The sequence below is a fragment of the Puma concolor genome, chromosome D2, assembly GCF_028749965.1.
Source record: "Puma concolor isolate L17-30 chromosome D2, mPumCon1.1.hap2, whole genome shotgun sequence".
Classification (NCBI taxonomy): domain Eukaryota; kingdom Metazoa; phylum Chordata; class Mammalia; order Carnivora; family Felidae; genus Puma; species Puma concolor.
In genome coordinates, this window is record NC_141677.1 from 87227299 (window position 1) to 87240917 (window position 13619).

The following is a 13619-nucleotide window of genomic DNA, read 5'->3' on the forward strand; positions in this document are numbered from 1 at the left end:
CAATGTATTCTTTATTGATCTTACATTGTGCGACACTGCTAACCTTGTGTTATTATTTCTGGTAGTTTCTCTGAAATCTTCAGTATTTTCTATATACAGGGCCATGCCATCTTCAAATAAAGGTAGTTTTACTTCTTTTCCAAATTTATGCCTCTAACTGGGTGGTGTCGGGTGATGGCACTGGCTCAGACCTCGGCACTCTGACGAACAGCTGGCAGGAGCGGCTGTTCTCGCCTCCGCCTTGGTCTTGGGGAAAAGCACCGGACTTTCACCATTACGTATGACGTGAGCTGAGAGTTGTGAGTGAGTGTCCTTTATCCGGTTGAGAGAGCTCCCTTCTAGTTCCGTTAATTGAGTGCTTTCGCCCAGAGTGCATGAAGGATTTGTCGAAAGCTTTTTCTGTATCTATTGAGATGATCGTGTGTACGTTGTCCTCTGTTCTATTAATGTGATTTACTTCATTAGTTCATTTTAGACATTACGCCCATCTTGTATTCTTGCACTAGATCCCACTTGGCCATCGATCTATTTTATACGTTGCTGGACTCAGCTTGCTAAAATTTTGTTAAGGGGTTTTGCATCTATCTTCATGAGGGAAGTTGGCGGGCAATTTTCTTTCCTCGTGATGTCTTTATCTGGCTTTGGTGTCAGAGTAATCTTGGATCTGTTCAATAGTATATTGCAGCGACTCCAGATTCGGGTTTCCCACCCGAGCGCTGTTGTTTTGCTGTTTACGTAGTGCCTCCCCTGGATTAAGCGTTGCATGTGTTTCCTGGAGCCAGTGGCTTCTTGTCTGTCGTCTCGGGTGTTTATTGCTAGTGTGGTTGATTGTTTTCCTGCCCACCCTCCCAGGGGTTGCCGCTGCCTCAGCTTGGTGGTTGGCTAACGACCGGTCGGTCAGGATCTGGGCCGACACGCCTGTCTGGCGAAGCTCCCGCCGTCTGTGCGTGGACTTGTGTCCGGGTTCAGCATCGCATCCGAAGCACAGATTCTGTCAAGCCTGCCGCGCTCTTAAGACCCGCGACCTGTTCTGGGTCCTCTCTGTGCCTCTGCGTACAGGTGCCAGGCGGGGATACGTGGCGACGTCTCACTGTGTCTTCCCTGTGTCTCCCCGTTAGGTTTCTAGTCTGTTCCTTGTCCCAGGCAGCCATCTCAGACTCAGCTGCCGATCGGGACAACACCGACAGGCAGGGATTTTTCCCCTGTTGCTCTGAGTGGAGCCAGCTCCCTCCAGGACGGAAGCTGCTGGTGACACGTAGCCAGCCCTGACCGGCTACGACGAGCAGACAGGCGGAGCCACCGGGAGCCGAGGGGCAGAGGCTGGAGCACCCCAGACCCCTCCGGTCTTGCCCAGAGCTCGCTGGTTTTACCGGAGTAAGTGTATCCGCTCATCAGGAGGGTTTGGTCCACCTCCAGGGCACCGGAATACTTTTCTGGTCATTTTGTCCAGTTTCCGCTTCTTTCTGGGGAGCGAGTCTGGAGCCCCCCTCCCTCCGCCACGTCTGACACATGCTTCCGCTCGCATTTCCTGTGCTACTGGCTGAGAGTCGGGCCATTTGGGTTCCGATCTGTGCAGCTCCGAAGCAGCTGTTCACACTTCTTTCTGAGTCCGCCTCTGCTGGTGTGAAAGGGAGTCTGACAACGGGAATTTCTAAGTTCACACCCCGCTCTAGAGCTCCACTGACTCCGAGAGCCAAATGTGCACATTATGATCCGTGAGATTCAACTCCACCAAGTGTTCAGAAGCACTCGGGTCTCACTCGTGTCAGAACAGCGATCCTTTCTTCCAGATGAGGCTTTGGGCACAGCTGCTTCTCTCTGTTTCCACCTCAAAACAGCCAGGAGCCTTCGTGGGGCCCCCGCTGCGTTTGGAGCGCAATTAAACAGATGTGAAGCGGCACTGCTTTGATCCGTGTCATTAGAAAACAGTCTTTCAAATACGCATCCCACACTTCCAGGATCTGCACACGTTCACTTGGTCCCGAGGGTCGCAAGTCTCTGCCACAACAGCGTTATTGCACGATGACGGTATGTGTGTGTCCTCAGGTACCCAAGGGGATCGTAACTACTGGTGTCTCCATGGTAACAGCAGGGTGGGAGCCCTTATGTCCCGTTTTCGCCAACGGTGTGGTTCTCTCTCCCCCCCTTCCCTCTACCTTGCACCCACTCCCCACCCCCCCACACATCATCTCTCTCTCTGCCTGACTGCTTCCCTCTGCCACTTGCTCCTCATCAGCCAACGTACCCCCTCCACTCACAATTGGTGACCACTCACGGCTCGTAGAAAACCGTGTCGTGTGGCTTTTGTGTCCACTTTAGGAGCCACTTAGCAGGACTTGGGAATGCCCCGTCTACCAGTCAGCTTCCTTAGTGTCCCTCTAGCGACTCTTTGATATGTCCCACCGAGAAAGTCCCGTAACTGCTGCATGTTCCTGCAATAACGTGACAGCTGTTTGCAGGAGTAGCCGGGCAACTTTTTTTTTTTTTTTTAAACTAGTTTCAGGAAGCACACCAATCGTACGGCCACTGAGAGAGCGTGGGGCCGCCTCCTGGTGCCCTACAAGGTCAGTCTAGCCACACGTCTACCTCTCAGCCTGTCACTCGTTACGTCATTAACCTCACTTAAGTTTTACGTTGTATTTTCCTGGAAGTTGGTCTGCTGGAATGCGTGTGCCGTCTGTGAAATCGCGGTCTCCCCGGTGGTGTTTGCAGGGAAGCGTGAGCGTGCGTGTGTCGCCCCACGGGAACGGGGCGCGTCCTTGAGAATTCTCCGGGTTCCTGTTGCTCGAACTCACTGCTTTTTGTTTCTCACTGTTCTGCCACCTAGATACCTGCTCGTGTAACGGTGAGCACTCCTGGTGTTTTCGGGACTAAGACTTAAATACACAAGTTTCAAGCAGGAGCAGTGTCAGTGCCGAAACCTGGCTGTGGCGAGGCTCACAAGGTGTGGCTGCTGCGGGAACCCTGGGGAACGGGTGCGTGGGGTCCCTCCGTGCTGTTTCTCGCAGCTGCACCTAAACCTACACTTCTCTAAAAAGGAAAAGTTTAATTGAAAATATCTTCGAGAGGGGAAAAAATCCACAGTCGATGAATGCTTGCGTTTTTGAAAGTTCGGTGATCTCAGCACAATTCACAGCAACAGATGCATTTGCTTTTTCTCTGTCTCCAGCCCACCCCGCCCCCGCCTGGGTCTCAGTTCTGTGGGGCGGTCCTTAGTCACCCTCTCACCCCAAACACCAGGGGAGGGTCTGAGCCATGGCTGGCTTCCCCAGGGCGCATCGTTGGGGGACACAGCCCCGCTGGGGCCAGTGTGCTGGGCACAGGGCTTGGATCAGGAATTGCTGGGAAGCGGTCGGGGTCCCGTGGGGGTACCCGTGGGGGCTTCCAGCCCGGCACCCCTCGCACTGTGAGTCCCTGTCTCCCAAACTCATGCAGGCGGCGAGGGGGGCAGTGGCACTTTCTGTGTGTTTCTGCCATCATCTATGAATGAGGTGTGTTTTCCCCGAACGCTTCTCAGGGCACATCGGCCCAGTGGATCCTGGGGGTAACAGCTCCTCACGGGGACTTGTGTGCTGACCGGTCTGGGATCTGCCCAGCCCTGCTTACACTACACCTCTGGGCAGGCTCCCTGAACTCCTGCCTCGCCCTCCCCTGTGAGTCCCCCAGGAGGCTGTGAACCCTGAGCCCTAGGGCATCTGGCCACCTTCTCTGAACCCCGTGCCTGAACCACAGACTCACGATGGCTTCTCTCTGCTCTCCCCGCCCCCACCCGTTAAGTCCTAGTTAACGCCATGCAGGCGTTAAGCAGAACTACGCGAATCAACAGAGATAAATATAAAAACAGTATCAAATGCAGAAAGTAAGCTAACTTCATCTCAAAAAAGAACCAGGGGCACCTGCGTGGCTCAGTCGCTTGAGCGTCTGACTTTGGCTCGGGTCGTGATCTCACGGTTCGTGGGCTCGAGATCCACATCAGGCTCTGTGCTGGCAGCTCGGAGCCTGGAACCTGCTTCAGATTCTGTGTCTCCCCTCTCTCTGCCTCTCCCCCACTCTCTCTTTCAAAAATAAATAAAACATTTAAAAAAAGAAAAGAATGGGCCAGATATCTGCAATTTGACCCTAAATCATGAAGTTAACCACACGGCAGCCCCAAAGATTTGTCTGGTCGTCATGCGGGAGACTCTTGCTCAAGCCCAGTTGGGGAGCAGGTGGAAGAAAGAAAGCCTTTCGCTCTGTCCACAGCCTGCCCCCCTGCCCCCGGGTTGTCTTACAGCATGAATCAGATCAGTGGATGGGGATTCTCTCCAAATGAGTCAGGCTCTTTCCCACGGCCTGCGAGGGCCCGGGGGCCACCCCTCCGGCTCTGTCCAGAGGCAGAAACTCTGCTCACGGTAGTACCTCCCCCTGCGGGGCCTGGCTGGGCCTGGGGCCTGGCCGGGTCCTACTGGTCCTCAGACCCCTGTGGACGTGGCTGTTCCCACAGGCCGTCCCGGCCACCTACCGCTGCCTGCATCCTGGCCGTACCTGTGTTCGTCCCGGGTTCTCAACATAGACTCGGTTTTCTGTCCCCCGTTTCTCTCTGTTCCTTTCTTCCACCTGCTCCCCAACTGGGCTCGAGCAGGACTTTCCCGCATGACGACCAGACAAACCTTTGGGGCTGCCGTGTGGTTAACTGTATGATTTAGGGACGAAGTGCAGAGATTTGGCCCGTTCTTTTCTTAAGATGAAGCTAACTTACTTTTTGCACTTGACATCGTGTCTTTTAGAATTATCGCTGTTGATTCACGCGGTTCTGCTTTAACGCCCGCATGGATTAGCCAGGCCTCAACGCCCTTTACTTCACCGCCGGCTCCTCGAAGGGCAATCTGCTTCTTCCATTCCTTCTATCAGGAACAGCACTGAAGGAACGGCCTCAGGTCCCGGAGCGCAGCTCCCAGTGGGAGAGAAAGCGCAGACGTGCGGGAGCGCCCTGAGCCCCCACGGGCACCACGTACACGTCCTCACGCAGCCGAATTCTCACTGCCCGGCCCCTCCACCGTTCCACGCCTTCCACTGGGACCGTCTGCTCCTCCGAGGGCTGTGACGTGCTGCCTCCTGATTAACCCGCAGAGCCTCGGCCTTGCTTTCTCCCTGTAACCGCTGAGCATGGCTGCTTCTCAGCCCTCCCTGTGGCTTTTCCCACGGCTCTGGCCCACACGCACGTGCTGGTGGGCTTCTGCCGGCACGTGGACCCTCCAGGCCCCCGCCGGCCCCTTGCTGGTGGCTGGCACACGTCGTCACTCCTCCTGAGACTCGGTCCCCTCAGATGTAGGTGGGACGCGCCCTCAGCCATTATTCACCAAAGTGGACGCTCCCTCTCCATCAGCAGACCGTCGTCAGGACGTCAGGACCTGCCCGGCCAGAAACATGTGTGGGAGGGCTGTGTGTCCCCCCCCACGCCCCGCCAAGGTGTCTGTGAACCCTGCACACCCCCTCCCCCTCTCTTCCTCGGCCTGTCGGCCACACTCAGAGCTCACCAGGCCCAAGGAAGGACAGATGCAGGGATGGAAGGGTCTGGGTCCCAGAGTCACCTCCAGGAGGACAGGGCACCCACGTGGCTGGCCACTGGCTGCAGCGGTTCACACAGCGCGAACGAAGACATTGCACAGGGTCACGGGGAGGGTGCTGAGAACAGAGCCTGACTCCCACCGCCCCCAGCCGGGTCTTGGGTTGGTGGTGGGCACCGAGAAGCCTTGATCAGCCCGTGCCCGCCATCCCTGAAGACGTGAGGGTTGGTCCCACTCCAGCAAAGACTCCGTGTCTGTTCAAACAGGGGAAAGAGGTGATGTTCCGACACGGCAACAGAACAGGGCAGCTGCAGGACCCCCAGGACTGCAGCCTTAGTTGGGGGGGGTGGGCACCGGGCCTCACCCGTTAGTGCTTTTTCTCCCCTAGCTGCCACTGACGTAAAACGTTGGTTGTCTCTAGGTCACGTGTGGAAATAAATAACAACCGTGCTGTCACACTGCTTCCTACCTTTGACCCTTAGACAGGGTGTCAGGGGGTGGTCCTAACAGGCACCTGTTGGGAGAGTGAAATAGCAAACTGCAGATGTCACTTCCTACCCCTGGGCTTTCGCCGGGACGTCACGGATTTAGCACCATCGCAGGAGCAAACCAGTCAAACGCATTGGGCGTGATCGTGCCGCTCGCTGAGGGCCATCGGCGGAACTCAGCGGAGCCGGGACGGGCGGACGGGGTCCACTCCGTTGCCCTCCACGCACACACGCCTGTGGCGGGTTCTCCTCCCGGCCCGATCATGGCTCTGACGTGGTGGGGCAGAACCGGGTGCACAGGGCTGGCAGTCCCTCTGCCCAGCGGTCGTTGGACGCTGCGTCCGGACTCACCGCCACGAGATGCGATTGCAGAGAAGGGAAAGCCGACGCCAAGCTCACCTCCGATAAACGGGTCTCCTCTCCCGGGAAGGAGCAGCCCTGCTTTGCTAGGAGTTTAAAGGACAAAGACGCGGGTCGAGTTTGGAGGAAGCGTGTCTCCACCTTTACACCACCAGTTCCAGCGAACAAACATCTGCTGGCATGCACAACACGTGCTACATGTTGAAATACTTTCTTCATCTGACAAGACTGCGTCCACTGGACCCCAGGACTCGGGCCGAAGCCTCAGGAGAGTGGGCGACGGGAGTGGGGCACAGCCCCGGGGCCTGCGGCCGGAGAGCACGTCCAGGACCCCCTGACACAAGGCAACATACGGCCGGGCCAGAGAGGACAGTCCATCCGTGGCCAGGCGCCGAGCTTGGAGCCTCCCAGGCGTGATGGCGTGATTGTCCTGAGAGGGACAGCTCTGTCCCCTGGAGCGCTGTCCGGGAGTGAACAATTGTGCCTCTACCACTGCAGTGACCTTGGCTTCGGGAGATGAATCAATTTTCCCGAAGGTGCACATGTGGAGGTGCAGAGAGGGCCCCGGGCTAGAGCTGCCCGACTCCTGGGGCAAGCAGTGACACCCCTAAGTGTGCCCCATGGGGGCTGGGGACCCAGGACAGGGGCGGGGGGGAGTGCCACTGACCGGGGCCCAGGAGGGCTTCTGGGAGGAAGAGTGGCCCTCGAAGGGTCAGTGTGAGCTCACAGGCTGTCCCAGGAAGAGACAAGAGCACAAACTAATCCTGGTGGACTGTCACCTCCTTGGCCCCATCAAATGAGACCTCCCGGTGTCCACAACTTTGGCCAGCCGCCCCGTCGAGTCCGGGCTGGCTCTGAGATTTGATTCTGACCGAGAGGATGCCAAGGAAGTGACGCTGTGTTGGGCCCGAGCCTGAGCCCGGAAGGGGCCCTGGAGACTTCCCCTTTGCTGTGCTTCGAGACCAGAGAAGAGGCCGCTCAAGAATCTGTCTACCCTGTGGGGGACCGGCTGTCGAGGTGACCCAGAGGAGCCAAGACAGAGACACCGAGACCACGTGGAGCCTCCAGCTGGCCTGCCCGCTGAGACAGGGGCTGGTGACGGTCAGCAGGGGCGTCAGCCCAGACGGTGGAGCTCTGGGAGCAGGTAGAACATCGGGTGGTGTCTGAGCCGCTACATTCCCGGAGTAGATGAGCAAAATGCTCAACCAGACGAGAGTGCCCCAGGCACCCAGGTGACCCAGCGTGGGGACATCCTGACACGCGGTGACTGGGTAGCACATGAACAGTGGCCTGTCTGCTCTGGAAAGGCCACCATAGGGGTCTGAGCAACGTGGTCGCCCTCCTGAGCCTGCGGTGACAGGCTGATGAGACCAGCAGGGAGGGGACCACGTGCTTGTCACCTGGGCACAGCACACGCTCGGAAAGTCCTCTGGGGGAGGCCATCCACACGGGAGCGCACTTCCTTCTATCCCCCGTGGCTGCGATGGTCCCGGCCATTCCAGGAAGCACCCCAGGGACGACGCCCGGGTGTGGCTGAGGCTGGAGGCCACCGGCTCAGCAATTTCACCCAAGAATCCTCCCCTCCCCTCCCCTCCCCTCCCCCGGCCGAGCCCACCCAGGTCTGCCTGGACCACTGAGCGGCCTGCCGTTCCTAGGTCCGGCATGAACCTGCTTGCGGAGACCCGGCGCCTCATGGGACCCTCCCCAGGAGAGCTGGCAGCGCGTTTCCCACCACGGTGATGCGCGGGCAGGTGTTTGGTGAGCACAGGATCAAGTGGCACCGTCCTCACCGGGCGGGGGTGGGGGTGGCGGTCCTTACCTTGTGGTGGGGGGCGGTCCTCACGGCGGGGGCGGGGGGGAAGGGGGGTCTGTCCTCACCGGGCAGTGGGGGGCGGTCCTTACGGGGCGGTGGGGGTGGTGCTTACCTTGCGTTGGCGGGGGGGCAGTCCTCACTGGGCGGAGGGGGTGGTCCTTACCTCGTGGTGGGGGGCGGTCCTCACAGGGGGAGCGGTCCTCACCAGACGGGGCGGTGGGCGGTTGGTACCAGGCGGGGGGGGGGGGGGGGGGGGGGGGGGGGCTGTCCTCACCGGGCAGGGGCGGGGGCGGTCCTTACCAGGCAAGGAGGCGGTCCTTACCTCGTGGTGGGGGCCGGTTCTCACGGGGGGGGCGGTCCTCACCGGGCAGGGGGCGGTCCTTATCGGGAGGGGGGCGGTCCTTACCGCGTGGTGGGGGGGCGGTCCTCACCAGGCGGGGGCGGGGGCGGTCCTTACCAGGCGAGGGGGCGGTCCTTACTTGGTGGGGGGGCCGGTTCTCACGGGGGGGGCGGTCCTCACCGGGCAGGGGGCGGTCCTTATCGGGAGGGGGGCGGTCCTTACCTCGTGGTGGGGGGCGGTCCTCACCAGGTGGGGGCGGGGGCGGTCCTTACCAGGCGAGGGGACGGTCCTTACTTGGTGGTGGGGGCAGGTTCTCACGGGGGGGGGGGGGCGGTCCTCACCGCGCAGGGGGGCGGTCCTTATCGGGAGGAGGGGCGGTCCTTATCGCGTGGTGGGGGACGGTCCTCACCGGGCGGGGGCGGGGGCGGTCCTTACACAGTGCACCCTACAGCCTCAAGGGGTCCCTGCCCGCCCGGGGAAGGAGAGCCCCTCACCGGTGCTCAGTCCCAGCGACCGCCTGCAGTAGCAAATGTCTGGAGCAAAGTGAATGAGTCCTTCACAACTCGTCTTCACATCAGCAGAGCCCGGCCTCGTTAATTATTAACCGCACTGTGACCTAAATAAATCATAGGATCATACTTCATTTAAACGCTGCTTGCCACACATCCTGCTCGTCCGATCTGACAAATGGCTTGAGCACGAAGGAAAAAAGAGGGTGTCTTTCAAGTGCAATTATAAACCAGTAACTACACGAAATAACACAGCCCGCCCTTAACCGGCCAAAGTGCTCCTGTTCCCCGTTGATCGCTGACACCGAGGCGATGCCCGTCAGCGCCAGAAACGGAGTAGTCGGCCCACGTTTACCAGGGTGATTGAAAATGACTCTTCTTAATAAATACCATTTCTTATTATTTAATGTCCATCTGTGACTGTGACAAATTTGTCAGGAAGATTATTGTTGAACATTTACCAGAGACATCTGTCTTAGCAGTGACAGCTAACTGGCACCAATGACAATAAATCGCACATTTAGTGGAACTCATGCTGCCCTCGCCGCCGAGTCCAGAACCCTCTCCCGCTGCGGCTCCGTGCCCTTCGGCGAGCCCCAGGCACCCCGTCCACGCTGCCGGCGCCGCAGAGCCGTGGCTGGGCTGGGACCTGGTAGGGAGGACGCACGGCCACTGGCTGCCCCACAGAGGCCACAGAAGGCATGGAATGCGGCCCCGCCCAAGCGTCACTCCTTCCTGGTGACTCTCGAGCCACTTCTCCTTCCTCCTTCGCCCTCCACGGCAGGCAGTTTATAGGAGCCACAAGTGTCTCTTAAAGTGACCCACTAACGGGGTGAACCCGGCTCCCGGGCTCCACAAACTCTCGAGTCCTTCGCCGGCACCCTAGACGGGCCTTCTGCCAGCTGGTGAGTGATGGGGCGGGAGCACCCCACTTGCTCTGCGGCTCAGGTGTGTGCAAACAAGCAGTGGGCGGGAGACAAGGATGTCTCTAGAGGGGCAACCCAAGCTGCCCAAAGACCCCAGGAAGGAAGGGGATGGCCACCCAGACTCTGGCCCAGAACATGAGAGCGCAGAAGACCCCCAGTCAGCCTTTCTTTTTCCTAAACCCTCTGAGCCAAATCAGGGCATCCCGTGCTCCTTAAAATGGGATCCTTGCTGTAGGCAACAGGAAGAAACTCAAAAGCTCTAAGAAGAAGAAAAAGAAGGAAGGGGGAGGAAAGGGAGAGGAGAGAAGGAAGGAAGGAAGGAAGGAAGGAAGGAAGGAAGGAAAGAAGGAAGGAAGGGAGGGAGAGAGGGAGGAAGGGAGGGAGAGAGGGAGGAAGGGAGGGAGGGAGGGAGGAAGGGAGAGAAGGAAGAACGGGGTGAAGAGAAATGAAAGGAAAGCCTTGACCCCCAGACTTTTGGGGGATCACTCGTCCTTTCCTGAATGCTTGGGAACTTGGTGACCGTGCTACTAGCACCCGCAGGAGCCGCCCCAGGACTGTGACCAGGACGCAGGACATCTCAACGGTCTGATTCACAACTGACAGATCCTACAATGAAGCTGGCTTCATTTGTGGCTCTGCGACTTTTTTTACATCAATGTTTATTTATTTTTGAGAGAGACAGAGAGTGAGCGGGGGAGGGGCAGAGAGAGAGAGAGGGAGACACGGAATCCGAAGCGGGCTCCAGGCTCCGAGCCGTCCGCACAGAGCCCGACGCTGGGCCTGAACCCACCGACCGCGAGATCATGACGGGAGCCGAACTCAGACGCTCCACCGACTGAGCCCCCAGGCGCCCCTGGTTTTGCGACTTCTGACCCGAGAAGAAAGGCAGGTGGCTCTCTTCCGCTCCTCTCCAGAGCCGCTTGCGGGAGTTGGCAGCACCGAGATGCGGCCTGCCTCAGTTTCCCCTGCTGCCTCCTCTGAGAGCAGGGTCAGGGCTGCGTGGGAGGGTGTGGGGGTGGCTGCTGTGCATTCACGTGCCGCCACAGGAAAATTAGGAAAAAAAGTTAACTGAGGAGGCAGATTACATCAGCAAAAAGGCATCATAGCAATGGGCACCTTTAACCTCATTAGGATCTTTTTCCAATGAGATTTTGATGCTTCAAGGAGTGGACAATAGGGTGTCCTTGGAGGAGTTGGAATAGCTACGTTTGCTCTCAAGAATTAGGAACTCAGACATTGTGGGTCTCAGGACTTTATTGACTATTTCCAAATCTCCCTGGTCACGGGCCTCCGCAAAGCCCGAGTCCTCCTGGGAGCCGCCCATGGGCTTGTCCGGAGCATCCGCTGACCCCGTGCTAAGCCCACGACCGAGGGGCACACGGAGCCGCGAGGCGCATCTGCTGGGTGTCAGGCCCGAAATCGTGAAGGGCTCGGAAGCCAGCGTGGGGGGTCCCTTTTGGGATGGATGGCGCCCCGCACCCAGGGCAGGGTCTGCGACACCCGGAGCCGGTCCGGCAGCAGGGGTGCCGATGCGTACATGGCACGGAGGGAAGCCGGGAGAACGGACGGAGCAGCATCTCACCGGGGACTAGGGAGCACAGACCGTCCCGGAGAGCTCACAAACCAGGGAAAGCACAGGTAATGTTTTCGTGTCCCAACAGCTTCTCAGGTCACAACGTGACTTCCTTACCTGAGCTACAAAGGCCGTCTTGCTTTCTCCTCTTCAGACGCCGCGTGCCAAAAGCTGGGAAGCCAGCAACGCGGTGACCAGCAACCCCGCTGAAATGCCATTGTTAAAATGTCACAGCCTATGGGAGGGTGTCATTTCCCTTAAATTGGGACACAGAGGAAGGCTTTGCCACCGTCCCGTGTAGGACGTGATCATCTGCAGGCTTCTCAGATTTCACGTGGTGACGAGCTGGGGTTCGCATTTGATTTCCATCTTTGAGGGGAACGGGGCAGCCCAAGTGTCCCCGGGCCAGTCGCTGGTTGATTGATGCCCCTGCTGGCATGGCGGCCAGGAGCTCAGACTATGGCACCGTAGAGGTGGCCTGAAGTCGTTACAGGGACCCTCCAAGCCCGTGAGCTGGCTGGGGCGGGGAGTGGGGGCGCGTTTCCTGACACAGGGAACCAGGATCTGGGCTGGTCTTCACCACCTCCCCCCGCAGCAAACCCACCCTGCAGGAGCACATCCACCTGTCACTCTGGGGTGTCACCCCTGGAGGACAGACTGGCAGAGGCAATCGAGAGCACGCCAACCGTGCGGACCCAGGTCTGGGGCACAGCGGTCACTGGGGGACAGTACCTCAGGTCCCCCGGCCCTGGCAAGGGTCCTTAAGGCTCCCTTGAGAGAAGCCACTGCCTCAGATGGTAGAATGGGCTGGGAGGCAGTGGTGGGGGAGACACGGAAGGAACATGTGTGTCGCTGATTTTACGTAAAAGGAAGTTTCCAGTGGATTCCACGTAAGCAGGTGAGACTGAAATAACTCACAAAGGCGTGTGTGAGGCAGAAAGGGGACCCTTCTGATCTAGGAAATGCAAGAAAAAGCTTAAGTTACTCTAAAGTTACTTGCGGTGGCCAGTTTGCAGATCCTCAGCCACGATGTGGCTCTGAGGTCAAGACCGGACTGCTTGGTTCACTCAGTGTGGACACTGCCGCTCTTTCTCCCCAGCTCAGTGGGGGCAGAAGTTTCCCTGGAGGGCACCCCGCTTGCCTGTGTCCGGCCCCGTGTTACAGCTGTTACGAAGGAGAGTCCACAAAAAGGAGGCTACAGACGAATCTGATTGTCACGGACAAGGGATCCTTGGCACACAGCATTCGATTTTCACGGTGCATCTGACCACGCGGAGAGCAGTGCTTGACCTGCCGCGAAGCCTGGTATTTGAAGACGCGTTTTGGTGCACGTTAAGAGGGAAGGCAGGTTTATTTTTTTTTTTCAACGTTTTTATTTATTTATGGGACAGACAGAGACAGAGCATGAACGGGGGAGGGGCAGAGAGAGAGGGAGACACAGAATCGGAAACAGGCTCCAGGCTCCGAGCCATCAGCCCAGAGCCTGACGCGGGGCTCGAACTCACGGACCGTGAGATCGTGACCTGGCTGAAGTCGGACGCTTAACCGACTGCGCCACCCAGGCGCCCCGGGAAGGCAGGTTAAAAGTGAGTCCAATAATTTCAGGACCCATACGCTGGCTCAGCGGAGAAGCCAACGCAGCGCGAGGGGCAGTGCCCGAGGCTCAGTCACGGGGGACGTGGGAGCCTCACGCGCTGGCCAAGGTCTTGGCATGTGGTTGAGGACAGGCAACCAATCACAAACACGCAGCTCTGCATGTGAGGGGAGGGGGCCAGAAATCCCCTTCACCAAGCGGGGATTTGATCCAAGGACACACACGCTCCGTGAGCCGTAGGAAGATGACGAAGGAAACGTTGTTAATGTGAAGGTCCATCCACGAGAGAGAGAGACGGCGGCAACGCCTGGGACATACCGCCCCACCTGCTGCTCACGTCCCGTGGCCCCCGCAGCAGGGGACAGCGGGGTCGGCGGGCTCCTGGTCGGGGGTAGAGTGGGCACGGGGACAAGGAAGCAGCAAGGTAGTTCTGGTCTGTGTTTTATTTAGGCAGAGATGGAGAGACAGAG